Below are 16,450 nucleotides of genomic sequence, written 5' to 3' on the forward strand. Positions count from 1 at the left end.
ATAATTCCCATGAATATTTCTTATTCATCGGAATTGTAGTAAAATTAATGATACTCAAAGAGCACACAGCAAAAAGAATGAACATTTAAAATTTATCGTCACAAAAATGAGATTTTTTTACTGCATTTTCATTTTAATGTATTAATGCGTGCAAGAGATGCACTTTTTTTCCCAGATATTGCCGTTGAAAATGAGGGTGCATCTTTCACACGAATTTCTTATCTTCCACACCCTCACCCTCCTTCCTTGAACCCAAGCCGAAGGGGAACTGAGTGGCGTTGCTTTCCAATGTGAGTCAGTCATCTAAAACCCCAGGTCAAAAACAAGTGGCAGACAGACGAGTTTCTCCCTTAGTGAGGTATTTTTACAATGCTCCTGTTTGCATTTCTTGCTCAGAAGCATCGCACTGTCCCTTGGGTACCTCAGTGATGAACGTGTGCAGGGTGTTTTGCTCCAGAGGGCACACTAAATTTACTGCTACGATTGGGCATACCACGGAATTTATACTGCATATAGTAATGGCATATTAAACTTAGATAAACGCATAGTGGTGAAAGATAATACCTTGTTAATAGTCAAAACATGTCTTGCCGAGTTATTTTCAGGACCTACTATTATTACTACTACTATTATTTACTCTAAGGACCTGATTTTTCAAAAATCATCTTCAGATGTAATTATGAGGATTATTGCAATTGAAAATTATAATGGTGTTAAAACCTGTGGTTAAAAAAATTCAAACGAGTGTGTACTTTGTTGGACTAAATGTCGGATAGAAGAAATTGGAAATGCTTGTTAGTGAAGAGCGCCGAAGGAGAATTTGAGGGGAAGGAGTGCACGCCCTCTGTCTTTCAAGCAACGAGGCTACGAGTGATGGAGCAAGGCACAAACATGTCCGATCTTGCAGGTGACGTCGTTACCTTCAAAGCAGAGGGGCGAAGGCTCAGCAATGTGATATACAGTGGAACCTCGTTAAAGCGAGTACGGGCTATAGTGACACCCCCGCTATTACGAGACATAGCCGATGCACCGTCAATTGACCCTATAATAAGCATGTTAAAAAATTCGTTTTTACGAGACCCTTTCGGCGTTGGCTCTCGCCATAGCGAGGGTTTCACCGCTGGAAGACTTTTATCAAGACTCCTTAACCTCTGTAACTGCTAGCGATCTGTTAGAAATGAAGTTAATGGAGTTCTAAGTCTCAAATTTATGTGGTAAACTGTCGTTAGATAAATATAATGATTGACGAAACAATGCTATGCATGATTTTTATTCAGTGCGGCGCTTATAAATTGTTTGAATAGTTAGTCGTTATTTGAGTAAGGAAATTTAGTGATGCAAAAAAACATCGCCTTTCGTCTGGATTTATGCTTATGTTTATCGGATAGATGTTTATCTGTCGCCGCACCACTCCTGTTCCTGTATATCTGTTCGCAACAGGTATATTGGCTATTATTTGCTCCACCTCCGGTAAAGCGACAATTCGCTATAGCGAGTGTTTATTAGTGCACCGTGGGGTGTCGTTATATCGAGGTTGCACTGTACCATAGAGTAAGTATATTCTAGAGGGCTCACGGCATAGGAGGAAATCGTATCAACAGTATTAATTCTCAATGAGCAGATAAATTACCGGCTTCGGTGGCGGTGCGGTTAAGTCCTCGCCTGCCAAACCGTAGGTTGTGGGTTCAAATCCTGCCTTGTTGATAGGTGATCCCTATCCAGGGCATGGATGTTTGTGTTGTACTTTGTTAATGTTGGAAACCCTCGTTGTAAAAGGCCATCATGTGCTGTTTATGGGGAATTTGATAATAAATAAATAAATAAATAGATGGCACTGGAGTGGCGAGCAAGAGGCGAGAGAGTCAGCGTTCAAGGTCGTAACCTGTCCCTCGGGTCTCCCCTTTCCTTGCCGCCGTCCCCTCTTCCTAACTCTCTGTCAGTCTTCCAAGCATCGAAGGAAGGGAAGACTATGTTTACATTGGGCTGAGAGATCAGTTTTACTCATCCCAGCAAGCATAATCGGGACAATAGGCTGGGTCCTATTGGAGGGATTTCTTTCACGCCTGGTGAGGTACGTCTTCCACGAATCCTTCCCTCTTCTCTCTGCTTGGCTTTCCCCATTATTACTGAAAACAGTTTTACAACATGCAGCTGTGAATAAGTGTTGAAACTGTCTAGTGCACTTCAAAGATTGCTGTCCGAAAGCCAAGCAGGAGAGAGAGGGAATTTTCAGGGGGGCCCTATAAATATATATTCGCTAATTAAGCGAATAGGCTATCAGTCAGATAGGATCAGGGAGTTATTCACTCGACCATCACAGATTTTGATGAAATTGTGAGAGGAGTTATGATCGAATATCGAATGGATGTTGGAGGGGTTTTACATTTAGCAGTGTAATAGTATGCGAGACAGAATGATTCCTTTGACAAAGTACTACAGCCTTCCACAATACGGTACTGGAACTTTTTCAAATTTGAGAGATAATATCGCTGAAGGTCTTTTGATGGAAGACATGATACTGAGCCACTTTTTAAACTTTCTGCATACCATTTAATAGGGCAAGGAAATCAATTAGTTCTACGCTGAAAATTTGATGCGAAAGCGGAGACGTATTTATGATAATAGGAATTTTTTGTTTGGAGTTTCATATTTCAGGAATAAAGGACGTAAAAAATGTATAAGTTTGCGAACAACAACATGCAAAAAAATATATAAAAGAATTCACATTTATTTAAATAAAAGATGGTGGCAATTTTCCACGACATTTTAATGCATACAATGCATTTTGGCTCAGAGGACTCTAGACTTAACTGTAGAATAATCGGAGGATTGAGAGGAGTAAAAAGGGGGTAGGGTAAAAAGAGAGGTGGCGTGTCATTAGAAATGGAGAGGTGGGAATAAGTAGCGAAGCAAGAAAGAGGCGGGGGAGAGGATTAGCCAAAGGGTAGCTGAGAAAGGAGTGAGAATTAGCGGGGGTTCCCAGAAGGGAATGCAGATGGAAAAAAATGGTCAACACAATACGGAGAGAGGATGGGTAGATGGAGAAACCCTGTGGAGGCTGGGGTCAGTTAAGGAGTGGGTGAAGAAAGAATTTGACTATTTGTTTTCGGGAAGGGGATCCTAAGGAGAGGAGAGTGGGTGACAAACACTAGCTCATTCATGAGAATATTTGTATCAATTTGTACTACAGTAAAACCCCGTATTTACGTTATCGGAATTTACGTTTTCCCGCAAATTGCAAGTTTTTTTCTGGGTCCCGTCATATTTCCTATCTCTCCAATGTAAATAGAACCCTGTATTTACGCCGTGTTTTTTTCGTTTTCCCGCCATGTGCATCACGACGTGCCGACTAAAAAAATTTTTTTGCGTAGTAAATTAATTAATCGCGCATATCAGCCCTTAAAACTGTCTTTTGGCTTCCTTTCGCGCATTTTTATTTAAAAATCTAAGAGAAAAAGACGTAATGAGAACTATTTTCGGGAAGAATTTGAATGTGGCGGGACAGAACGCCACTAACGTCGGAAAGTTGAACTACGTCATCTCGTTTTCTGCCAGCGGCGAAAAGATTCACGATATGAAAGTATGGTGTATTGAGCAATCGAGCTATGTATTAATTATAACGCAAGAACTCCTGAAGGAATGTTGACAATAATCATGTAGTCGATAATTTGATACGAGAGTTTGAAAGGAAACCAGACGTGATAAATGCCGGAACTATATAACTTGACCGACAACTGGGATCATTTGCGCTGGCTTCATTCAACAGTTGCGTAGCAATTATGGGTTAATTAAATACTTAAAAAACTTATTTAAACTTGAATTATCCTATTCAAATAGCAGTGTATCGCAAAGTATTGTAACTTTAAAAAATTATGAAGTCCCAAGACAGTTTGTACTACGCACTCGATCGCCGAGGAGTAGGTCAGATAAACGGACATTTTTAATTGACGAGAAAATGAAACGAGATAGTTGATTCCCACACCGGAACCCGCATCGATTCAAACGCTGGCGACTCGAATGTTGGGACTGGCATTCCGTTCGGATTCCCAGTCGCAACATACAATACCGTGGTGAAAAATCGCGATGCCATTGTAAAATATGCAAACCAGTGCGGACATTTATCAAAAAAGAGATTATATGTGAAGAATTCCAGGTAAGAATAAATAGAACGAATTCTAAAAGAGTAGTTTTTAGGTGCAAGATCATCAAATGTCCCAGCAAATGGTGTCATCTAAAGGCCTGTTTGCATAGTACATTAACCTGTACAAGTTAATGTCTAAATTATGAACACGAAAATGCACCGTGTATTCACCCAACTTGTGCGTATATGCACGAACAGAAAATAGAACCTGTTCAAATTTGGTTCATGCATTCATAGTCGGATTTAGGGGAAGGGGACGTGCCCCCCCAGATGCTTAAAAAAAAAGACAAAATTTGAATACGGTTATCATAGGAAGATCTATGGGGGAGGGGGGGGGGCACGTGCCCTCCCATACGCTTAAAAATATGCAAGATTTTTAATACAGTCCGGTTATCATTGCGTTCGTTTTGTATAACGTGGTATCATTGTGCCCCCCCCCCCCACTCCAGATCAAAATTCTGGATACGGCATATTCCTTGTGCCCCCCAGAAAGAAATCCTGGATCGGCCCCTGATGGTCATCATTATGTTCACTTTGTTTTGTGTATTACTCAAGGAGGCTCAATCATTTAATTCAATAAGAATAACTTTGATATAAAAATAAAGAGAATTTTGTAAAGTCATTGTTAAATCTTGTTTTTAATCTCAATTAAGACAAGATCTTTTGCCTGTCAGGCCCTCTGTGCCCCTCCCAGAAAAAAATCCTGGATCTGCCCCTGTCTACATTCATACATGTCCCGTTCCGGTCCACAAAAATCATTCATGCAAGCAGAAATTAACTCGTAAGTGTTAATGTATCGTGTAAACAGGCCCAAAGGCCCTTGAGAAAAAGTATTTCCCCACAAGATTGGGAATCGAAGATTCCACGGCATCTATAATGGTTGGTTGGACAGATTCAAAAATAGGTACAGTCTTGTATATAAGATGGTGAGTGGTGAAAGCAAAGATGTTAACATAGAGACAGCAACTCAGTGGAAAGAATCTGAATATATTAGAGTTCTGGAAGGTTACAGCCCAAAAGATGTTTTCAGTGCAGACAAAACAGGATTATTTTTTAACTTTTTGCTGCAAGCAAAAACACTGTGCTTCAGAGGGAAACAGTGTTATGGAATAATGCTTAGTGAACAATTAAAAAATTAACATTTCCAAAGCCAGTATATGAATAAAAGTGAAAATTCTCTATTTCCCACGATTTGCATTTTCCCGCAATTTACACTTTTTTTCTTGGGTCCCTAGAAAAGTGTAAATAAGGGGTTTTACTGTATTTCAAATTGCTAGTAGTAGCATGCCATCAGCAGACCAAGAGACAGAGGAGGAAGAAGATGACAGCTCAAGTGGTTGTCATTTGTCTAGGATAATACAGTGGAAGTTAAAGAAGAAGTTTTAACTTTGGAACATTGCTCAGTCGTTTACTTCGCTAGATATCTCCTTAAGAGACTATTAGCGAAAAGTGGATGCATTAACTGCAAGAAAACTTTTTCCGGGAAGAAAACAATTGAGGACAGGTGTCAAATATTAATCATGGAAAGAACATTTCCAGGAATAACCAAGGATGTTGAGGGTTTGCTGTGCCATTGAAGAGGTTTATCAGAATTGGTAAAAAAGCTCTGTTAATATTCAGATATCAATTTAGCGATAAACCTCATATAAGGAAATTGAGAAAGTCAATGCTTTCAAAAGCAGAGAGGTTCCGTAAGCTGGAGATGGAATATGAGCCTGAGGTTTGTAATGAACATTTAATATTCACTCTAAATTTACTTTTTCAATGTATGATAAAAATGAGTTGTAAGTGGTTGTCCCCAGTTGCTGCACAGGTGAAACAAAAAATTAATATTTTGTCAAATTTATAGTAAATACATGCAACTGAATCTTAATACGTGAGTACGTAAGTAAAGCAGAATGAAAAACTCATTTTAATTATCAATTCGTTTCTGAATTTCGATATAAACAAGCTCTGACCCCAGCATTTACTTAGTAATTAACTGATGATAACAAAGGATGAGAATCTCAGCTGCTGGATGAAATAGTATAGAAGTAAGTATCAGGAGCCCATGGCAATCAATGAATCAAAGGATTAAATGTGTCGATCTAAGGTGTGTCCTATATCAGCTATTCATGGCCTACATTGCTTTCAATGAACATGATGTAAATTTAATATTTCCTCGTGCATTAATTCGCAAATGGTTTGAATTTCTAAGATCTGCAAGCCTGCTCTCCATGTATGGAGAAATACATCAAGAATAAATATCTCTTAATAGCTAATTTATAAAAACAATTTTTAATCAACATTTATTTTATTGAAAGCGAAAGAAGGTTTTCTGATTTTGACACTGAAAACTAACCTTTTCCAGTCGTTAGTACATATTGCATCGCATGTAGTGCTAACGAGTGTTATCTTAATCCCAGACGCGTATTGCGTCGCTTTTGTATACACCTACTTGTGTTTTAGCTTAGCAGTCAGTGATTTACACTCCTGATCGCAGTGCATTACGGTCATCCAGGGGAAGGCGAGGCAGTTTCCATCTTAAATATTGACTTAGCGTGTTTATAACGCCAGAGATTCAGACAATAGCTGGCACACTTGCATGACAGCCGCCCATCGGTGTACGATTCGTGCGATAGGCTGGAAGAGAGCGCAGATCAAGGCATTCCACTGGGGTCTGCTGAGTTTGGCTCTTGAAAACATTTTGAACTATCAAAAGCTATGAATTGCCACTTTTTTTCTAGTGCCGCAACAACTTACAATCGGAACATGCTAAAAATACTCCATTTGATATTGCTGTATAAATGCTCACCGCGTAAAATGTATCTTTGGATATTTCATTTTTCGGCCCCTGGCAGAAGAGATTCATATCTCGACGGCAAGAATTTAAGCAATGAGTGAACTCGTGCCCAGTTGCAGCTGCTATTTGTTTTTCTTTTCAGAACCTCTACTAAATGTAAACCGACTTACGCTTAAAACAAAACTTTTCTCAAATGACAATGTGTCTTGTTATTGACGAGACGACGATTATCACAACTATGATCAAAATAAGGTCTCAAGGAAAGACAAAATCATACATTAGATGATCCCTGCCCCCATACATAAGACCCGAAGTTTAAGTTGAGCTGAAAGAACCATTTTCATTTTCCACATGGTAACAGAATGGGCCATTACTCATCCCGCCATTATGCTAACAAATCAAGGTCACCGACCACCCTTATTCCCAAAAATATAACGCTACTGCTGATGCATACCTCTTGTGTTCGTTGGCTGCAGCGCGCTTCAGAATTGGTTACCAAATACTTTTAAAGCTTTAGTTACCTACTGTGGTGAAGAGACTATGATCGTTAGTGACAAGCAAACAATGCATTGTTTTTCAGTGTAGGGATCCAATCTCGCATTCCTATTTTATTGTAATATTCCGGCACTTAATGTTGTAAATAACATTTACACTTCACCAAAGTGAGGTAATTCCTAACTGAAGTTCTGAAGCACACTACGCGAAATGTATTTCATCAATATGTTCATCGTTCAACGAAGTGATGAACATCAGTAGGATTTATATTGTCTGTTGAAGTGAAAAAATCTTCCCCCACTGAAAATCTCTTCCTCGTCAAAACAACAGCCTCACCTCGCCATCCTATCTGATGGTAAAACGATCTCCTTGGGAGATAGGAGCTTTCAGTGCAGACTCAGGCTAGTAAGGAAAGCCTGACGAGGTGCGGCCATTAGAAATTCATAACTCCCGTTGTAATCAAGATAAAGGTACAATTCTTTCACCAAAAATAAATTTATAGTATTATCCAAATTTCATATGCAGCATGTATGGACCTATATCGTAAGATACGAAAGTTACCAGAAAGATTGATTTATACCCTGCAAAATTCCAGATTTTTCGTCCGAAAGATATATAAACACACATAACAATGTTGAAACTGAATTATGAACAAATTAAAGTTTACCAGTATGGAAAGATATGTACGATAAACGTTTCCTGCAAGTTTCAACTTAATACTAAGAACAGTCTGCCGGCAAATGGATTAGGAATATAAGCTCAGAAAAGTCAAGTAACTAGCCAAAATTTGAGGAAATATTTTTTATGACAATTGTTTTAAACAAAATCGAATAACTATTGTCTCCACTAAACGTAGCAACCCTTTCTGCTTCAGAATATATTTATAGACTTGTGGAACAAGCAAATTCAAAAAATAGCAAAAAATTGTTCATTGCCATCTGATAAATTGTTCCAGAACTACACCAAAACTGCATACGATTTTTGTACATGCGGTGGCCCCTCTACATATACGTACTCCATGGATATACGCAGTTTGCGTTGCCTGAAGTTTCCTGTCTGTCTCATCTTGTTTGAATGCGCTCATGCCACGCTTGTTCTTTTGGAAATTGTACTGTTTGGACTGTGCTGAATATTAGTAGCCTTTTTGTAACTATAAAGCTTTGGGCTGTCAGATGTGCATTGCATTAGGTCTAATTATTTTTTGAAACTTGTGCGCATCATGCAGTTGCTGAAAGCTATCAAGATATCTTCGGGCTCAGTAGGTGACTTACTTCTGACAGTAGGTGACATTTGGCCTCCAAAAACTGGGAGAATTGAAGCTGGTAGACTGAAAAAGGTCAGTCGGTGAGATGGGGTAAGGATGAAACACATTTCCATTGTTCCCATGTAACTTGATATTTTCCTTCGAAGGTAATGATTTATAATCTGTGTGGTCTTGGAAAGGAAAAAAACCGTAAGAGGCATGGACTGATGGAGGGCTGAGGGTGGTTTTTGTGAAATCTAAGCCGTGGTTATTATCTTTGGCACTGAGGTTCCCCTGATTGTTGTTCAATCTCTTGAGAGGATTCACGCTATGTGCCTGTCGTGTTTCGCCTTAGAATTTTCCATGGCTGAAATTTTATCGCAATACTCCTACTAGAGCTTTTAAACAAAATTGTTCATGGGTAGTACAAGCATCGTAGTGCAATAGTATGTGCAAAGAGAGGATCGGAACTCTTTCTACTTCCTCTTATGGGATGTTACATTCACGAAAGCATTGATTTAAAATTTCATATTCAGATTCAATGTCTTCAACAAATTTAGATCCAAAGTATAAGTTGAAGACATTATCCATGGTTATTTGGATCCGAGGTATCTGATCTGGCCATCCATAGTAAGCATCATAAGGTTAAGACTACAAGTGAATACTTACTAATCTCCTAGCACCATTTATATTGTTTAAATTTAGCAGAAAAATGCCACATAAATTTTTAGTATTGAAAGTGGAAATTTTGACGGGGTTCCCACTCAACCGTGAAAACCTTAAAACCGCGAATAAGCCGTGAATTTCGTCTACCTTGAAAAAACCTGGAAATAGCCGTGAAGTTCGTCATAAAACCTTAGAAATCTCTCAAACTTGATTGTAGAGAACTACAATGGACAGATTAAAAGAAAAATCGATATATCGATCACGTTTCAAGGCCGAGTCACGTGCAGATACTGTCTGCACGCATTTATCTGTGCACATGTATTCGGAGCGCAAATATTAATTGGTCCGTGTGCCATGACAGCACATAGACCTTAAGTTTGTGATTGGAAGGCATTAACCCTGGCAAAAAATCAGGCACTTCTTCACTTCCCTGCCACCTTCCATTTTCCCACTCACACCCTTTAGACGGACCTGAATTTTGTTAACTATAGGTGACGTCAGTGGAGATAGCACTTTCATTGCTGCATTTGCATTCAAGGCATTTGTTGTGTTTGGTACATTTTTAGTTAACGTTCGGCCGATGATTGTTCTGTGATCAGTATTTCTGCCTAAAATCCCTTATCTACAAACCGTGAATTTGATGACATTTATGCAGTGAAAACCTGGAAAAAACCGTGAATTTTATAATGTTATTAGAGTGGGAACCCTGTTTTGATAACTGTTGAAAGTCCAGGCATATGTCTGCACCACCGAGCGATAGAATTTTTAAAAAATGCTGCAAAATTTTTTTTTTTCCTTTCGCCCTGGTGCTCAAAATAGGGGTTCGTCTCTTAGATAGGTGCGTCTTTTACACAAGGTTATACAGTACTTCCTTTAACCTTTATCATGTACTTGGTAATGCTTTGATGCTTTGTGCAGGTAATATTTCAAATATTAGATGACATTTTGATGCATTTGACTTGTGAATTATATTTCAATTAGAGATGTGTCGATACCTAAAATTATCGATTCTCGATACCGATTCCGATACCTATAATATAAATTCTCGATTCCCGATACCAATACCAATGATACCATCAATGTTTTATTTGAAGTTGTTCTTGCAAAAAAACCTTAATTTTATTACTTGCTTTTAAAACATCCATTTCAAAAATATAGTCCTAAGATGTTCACGAAAATAGAAACAATTATATTGTCCATAAAACCATTTTTTCTAGTCACACATAAGTAACATATGCCATTAATATTTAAGATACATTGCAAAAACATAAGAAATTGCTTAAGATTATGTGAGATTAGTTTTAAAATCATGAACTAAATATGTTCATCCGTGACACTTACATGTAAGCCTATTTCAGATTTTTGTTTAGAAAAACCAACATTTTAATCCTCTCTGGGTCGAGGCGATTTCTTTTTTGATCGCAAATATTTCCTGATGCTGAAAATAGTCTTTCGCTAAAAACAGTTGATGGAGGCACAAACAGATATTTTTTTGCAACTTGTTTCAGTCTCAAATGAGGACTGGAAAACCAGTAAGAGCCCAACATGTCGGCTTGATTTGGGTTAAGTGGTTGCTCTTGCAAGTATTGTTCAAGCTCCTCTGCATACCCCACTAATGTTGGCTGCTGCACAGGGGATGACTGGCTAAAAATCTCAGCATATCGTGTCCAAAAACCTTGTTCCTTACTTGACTCTTCTACTGAGACTGGGACACCACTAGTTGTAGAAGAATCTGTCCAATGTATTCTTGAATTGAATGAGTCTTCCCCTTCCATTTCCCTTAGCAATTTATTTTTGGCAGCCAGCAAATGGTCCTGGCTTTGGAACGGGAGGTCCTTGAACCTTGGGTCAAGGATGGTGGCACATGCCAAGGTTAAATTTGTCTCAACTGAGGGATATCTCCTTTTCATTGAGGAAATTAAATCATTCTTTAGACCCATGAGACCAGAGCCTGAAACATCTTGATTTTTAGTTACTTTCATAACTTGTGGATCAGGGGAATAATCTGGAAAAAAAATTATAGGTTAAGTTATATTACTTAAGTTATATTATATTTCTGTAACTTAGGTTACAGACAATAAGTAAGTTTTTCCAAGGTTTTACAATTGCTGAAAAATCATATAAGCATACTTCAGATATTGTAGAATTTTCCTTGCTTAGTTGATTTGTTGCTGTCTCAAATATTTCCAGTAGCTGCACCCCAAATTCCATTGTCTTCCAGTCATCAGGGATCATATCCACCGAAAGAATTGCATCACCTTTGCTTGACAACAATATAATTGCATCTTTCTGCTCCAAAAGCCTTTTCAACATATAATAAGTACTGTTCCATCTGGTAGGCTCGTCTTGTACCATACGATGCACAGGAATGCCTAGCTGTAGTTGGACAGCTTTCAACTTTTTCGAGATTTTAGCAGAGTGCTTAAAATTCCCCACTAACTTTCTTGATTTTTTAATTAGATTGTTCATCTTTGGGTTGCCAAGGAAGCCATCTTTAATGACTAGTTGCAAGGTGTGGGCAACACATGAAAAAGCCTCATAAATACTTATATTCAAAGCAGCTGTGATGTCTGGTCCATTATCCCTAACAATTCCAACAATCTTGTCTGAAATTTCCCACTCATGAAAAACTGACTTGAGAAAATTTAAAATGCATTCTCCTGTATGTGATACTTCTGGAAATGGTGCCACATCCAAACATCTGTGGGTCAAGGTAATGGCATTTCTGTCTTCTTTGTAAAAATGGGATGTAACGGCCATAAAGTCATTTTGAGCTATAGACGTCCACATATCAGTGGTGATGGCTATATATTTTGCTTCTTTGAGCTCACTCTTTACTTCAACTATGACTTTAGTATACATCTCACATAAAATTTTATTGGAAAAAGTCTTCCTTGATGGTACAGTATACCTTGGTTCTAAGTGTCTCAAAAGTTTCAAAAACCCTTTATTTTCAACAATTGTAAATGGTTGGAGGTCAATGCAAATCATTTCTGCAATTAAATTGTTTATCATTTTTGCCCTTTCGTCATTCTGAGAAAATTTTCTTACCCTGTCAAAAGTGCCTTCAAGGGTAAGCTGCTTCGTTTTTTTTATCTTGATCACCTTTGGATAAAGTGATGGTGATCCTGATGTATCGGATGTCGGCGAGTATGCACTTTGGCCTACTGGCAGTTCAGATCCAGATTCAGTATAATGATCACAGTGGTCACTTACATCTATGCTCAACTCTGATAGGTCATCTGGATCATCAGTATCGTCACATTCTAGACTTACAGCACTAGTATCCAAGTTAGGCCTAATGCTTGTACTTCCCAGGGAGGCTTCAATTCGGGGCTTGAAAAATGCTTCTATTTTACTAGTGGATCCATGCCCTATTTCAATGCTTGTACTTGGTTCACTTGACACTGATTGGGTTAGAATTCTAGGTTTGGGCCTAGTAAATACCGCACTTTCAAGTTTTTGTCCACGTTTTTTATGAGTTTTCAAATGTTTTAACAAGTTAGTTGTCGTTTTACTAGTGCCACCTCTTGGAACTAACTTGTCACAAATGCCACATATTGCAAACTTCTCATTGTTTGGGTCGATTTTATAATATTTCCAAGCTTCTGAAGCCATTACATTGACTAGGCTTAGTTGGGATTCTGGAATGAAAGTAGGTAAAAAATAACGTTATGTTTAGTAAATAAACAATTTACTAAACTTTAATTATAACATGTGAACTATAATAGGTTATTCACCAAACTTTATCACCAGAACTATACTCCCTAAGCGTTCACTATTCCTTTCTCTGTGCAATCCACAGCGGTACTCACGCATTGAAATAAAACAAATGACAAACTTTACTGCAATCGCTGCGCTTACCCGCAGTAGTAATGCCGGTAATGCCCGATAGTAATCGTATATTGAATTGAGTTGAAATGTCGTTGTTCAAAAAATATTCACGTGATAAATCATACATTCAAAATTAATTAGGATTATTCGGCAAGTTAAATCAGTATCAGTAGTCATGAAGTATCAGTACTTTTTGACATGTTTGGTATAGGTATCGGTATCGACTTTAGGCGATCGATTCTCGATACCAATACCTAGTCGCAAGAATCGGTGGTATCGAGAATAGGTATTGAGAATCGACACATCCCTAATTTCAATGTATTGCTGCTCAATCTTGGAATTAGGGAATCCAAGGAAAGACATGAGCTGGCACAGCCAAAGCTCATTGTGTGGTAAGGTTAACTCAGGAAGGAGAGTGGAGTGGCTCACCTGCTCTGGCCATGAGTGTTCAGTGGAGCTCATTTTGCATTGTTTCAAGGAAACGATTGTGATACACAATTCTTTCTTCCCGGCCAACCTTATAATAAAACATAACTGGTTGAGTTATACAAATGTTGCCATCTTTTATCTCAACAGCCAAGGCTACACATTGGCGATAAACCATTTCCAGCTGGTATTTCACAGCTTGTTTCTTTTGGAATTTTCACATGCGTCATTAAAACATCCAATACTGTCTTTTTTAAAAGCAGTGGTTATGTTATTTTTAGAGATGGGTCGAATAGCAGATTTCTCAAACTCTAATATTGAATTGGAATATTAAATGATTGCTCGAATATTGTAATACCTCGAATACTAGAATTGTGCAAAGCATATTAAACGTACCTATCCTCTTCTATTTCACTTGATGAATGTATAAATTAAAAGGTATATAGTGGAACGTCGATCTATCGTTTTTCAAGGGGACGGACGAAAAGAAATGATGAATGCGGGAATGTTTGACTAGGTTGCCTATGCAGCAGGAAACCCAAGATTTTGGCAAGTAATTGTGATTTCCTTTAAGAGATTCAAACAGGAATTTTGCTGTTTAATGGAATATTTTAATTTTATGAAAACAGTTTGGGTATATAGTTGATTCAACTAACATCTCTTTCAAATATTCTAAGGGGACACACCACCTCGCGAAAAAATGATTGCATGCTGTCTCGGCATTTACTCTGCAACGATGAATTTCTGTCTGATGCATAGATTCTTATCTACCAAACGCCATTTCAGCAGCACGCCCATCTGATACTCGGCTTCATCCAACTTCTTATTTTCAACAGGTAGCTTGCTTTACCCCCACTCCTGCTATCAAGTGCTAGCGGACAATCCGAGGCGATTTGCAAAATACAAGTGCTTCTCGTAGCGGTTTTTCAAAGAACATGTTTTTTATTTTTCAGAAATTTATCACACCTGTACACCCATGCCTCGTATAGCGCAAGGTATGCGTTCCTTGGGGTCTTTGCGCTATACGAATTTGCGTTATACGAGAGCGTTTTAGCATTGGGAAGATAGGGATGCGTTCCTGGTAGCATAGGTGTTGTGTATCGAATTTCCTCTAAACCATATATATTCGCATAAATAGCCTTCGAAAACCTTATTTATATAAATGTTTATAGTTTAAAATATCTTTAAAGACGGTAAGCACGAATTTAAAGACTTTTATTCACGTTAAAAAAAAAGAATTCATACGTTCTTTTGAAATTCCCTCCTGTTATGCGGGTGGGCTAAAATCTGCTATCTCAGGGATTTGTAGTGCATTGCCGGTAGTTGACGACTTTTCAAACCAGTCTAAAAACAATTATTGTGTCACACAGGCCCTTTTGTCGCTCATTGAAATGACAGGCTAATGCTACTTTGAATGCCATTTCATAACTAGTGGAGTTTATGAATGATAAATCATTTTAATTTGAAGTCCTCCGAGGCATTTGGAGCTAAGTGAAACAGTCTTTAATTGCCTTGAAACCTGACCCAGGTTTTCCTTCCCTGAAAATGAGTGAACGAGATTGCATTCTTTGCCAAAACAATGTCATCTCGTCAACACTAAAAACTGGTTAAGGGGGAAAGGAAACCCTTTCAATCACAGCTTGGTGTTCATCAGAAAATGTTTTGGTGACTTCGCTATCAACACTTGCAGATTCATCTGATATCACCGCACTGAAAATACCTGCTTGCTGTTTAAAATTCTAGAACCAACCGGAGCTTTCACTAAATGTCTCGGAGCGATTACTACCCTCGTCTTTTTGTACAGATAATTTTCCTGGATATCAGACAATTACTTATACCACTTATGTTTTATCAGAGCGCGACCCGGGCTTCAATGAATTATCATCGTCTCCAGGCTCAAATAAATGATAAATAGATGATGATATTTGATTGAATTCCGGGTCGCGCTCTGATAAAAAATAAGTGGTATAAGTAATTGTCTGATATCCAGGAAAATTATAATGGAATACCACGAAGTAAAGCCAGATTTGGTGAATTTTTTTTTTACAGATTCGCAATGAACTTTCCGTATGTGTTGACTGCTTGGTTGAAGATGGTGCAGCTGAGGTTACTGATGTTTTAACTTCATCTCTATTCAGAATAAGGCATCGTGAGTTTAAAGAGGGCCTACGACTACTGGGAGGGAATGAAGCCATTGTGTTGAGATTCTATAGCGGACCCTTTTATGCGTTGATGCTATTTGTACGCAACTCGGCCTCCGCTCCATTTCTCCTCCGTCAATACCGATGAGCTTGAAGGCTTTAGCGTTGACCTTCTACCTGGAAGTCATTCACCCGATAACCTATGACGGCAAAAATTACGTCTCAAACCATATTGCTTAAAAAAAATCATTTCCACTTGCTCCATGCTTAATTAATGATGTACAGTGCAACCTCGATATAACGACACCCCACGGTGCACTAATAAACACTCGCTATAGCGAATTGTCGCTTTACCAGAGGTGGAGCAAATAATAGCCAATATACCTGTTGTGAACAGATATACAGGAACAGGAGTGGTGCGGCGACAGATAAACATCTATCCCATAAACGTAAGCATAAATCCAGGCGAAAGGCGATGTTTTTTTGCATCACTAAATTTCCTTACTCAAATAACGACTAACTATTCAAACAATTTCTAAGCGCCGCACTGAATAAAAATCATGCAAAGCATTGTTTCGTCAATCATTATATTTATCGAACGACAGTTTACCACATAAATTTGAGACTGAGCACTCCATTTACTTCATTTCTAACAGATCGCTAGCAATTACAGAGGTTAAGGAGTCTTGATGAAAGTCTTCCGGCGGTGAAACCCTCGCTAT

The 16,450-nt window shown here is 38.4% G+C and overlaps 1 protein-coding gene across 11 annotated transcripts in view; it reads left to right on the forward strand.

The window, feature by feature from the left end:
- LOC124171709 (rho GTPase-activating protein 190) overlaps positions 1-16,450 on the forward strand; it is a 647,547-nt gene that overhangs the window by 218,174 nt on the left and 412,923 nt on the right. The gene's annotated exons all lie outside the window — the stretch shown is intronic.

This window comes from Ischnura elegans, chromosome X (assembly GCF_921293095.1).
Source record: "Ischnura elegans chromosome X, ioIscEleg1.1, whole genome shotgun sequence".
Taxonomy (NCBI): domain Eukaryota; kingdom Metazoa; phylum Arthropoda; class Insecta; order Odonata; family Coenagrionidae; genus Ischnura; species Ischnura elegans.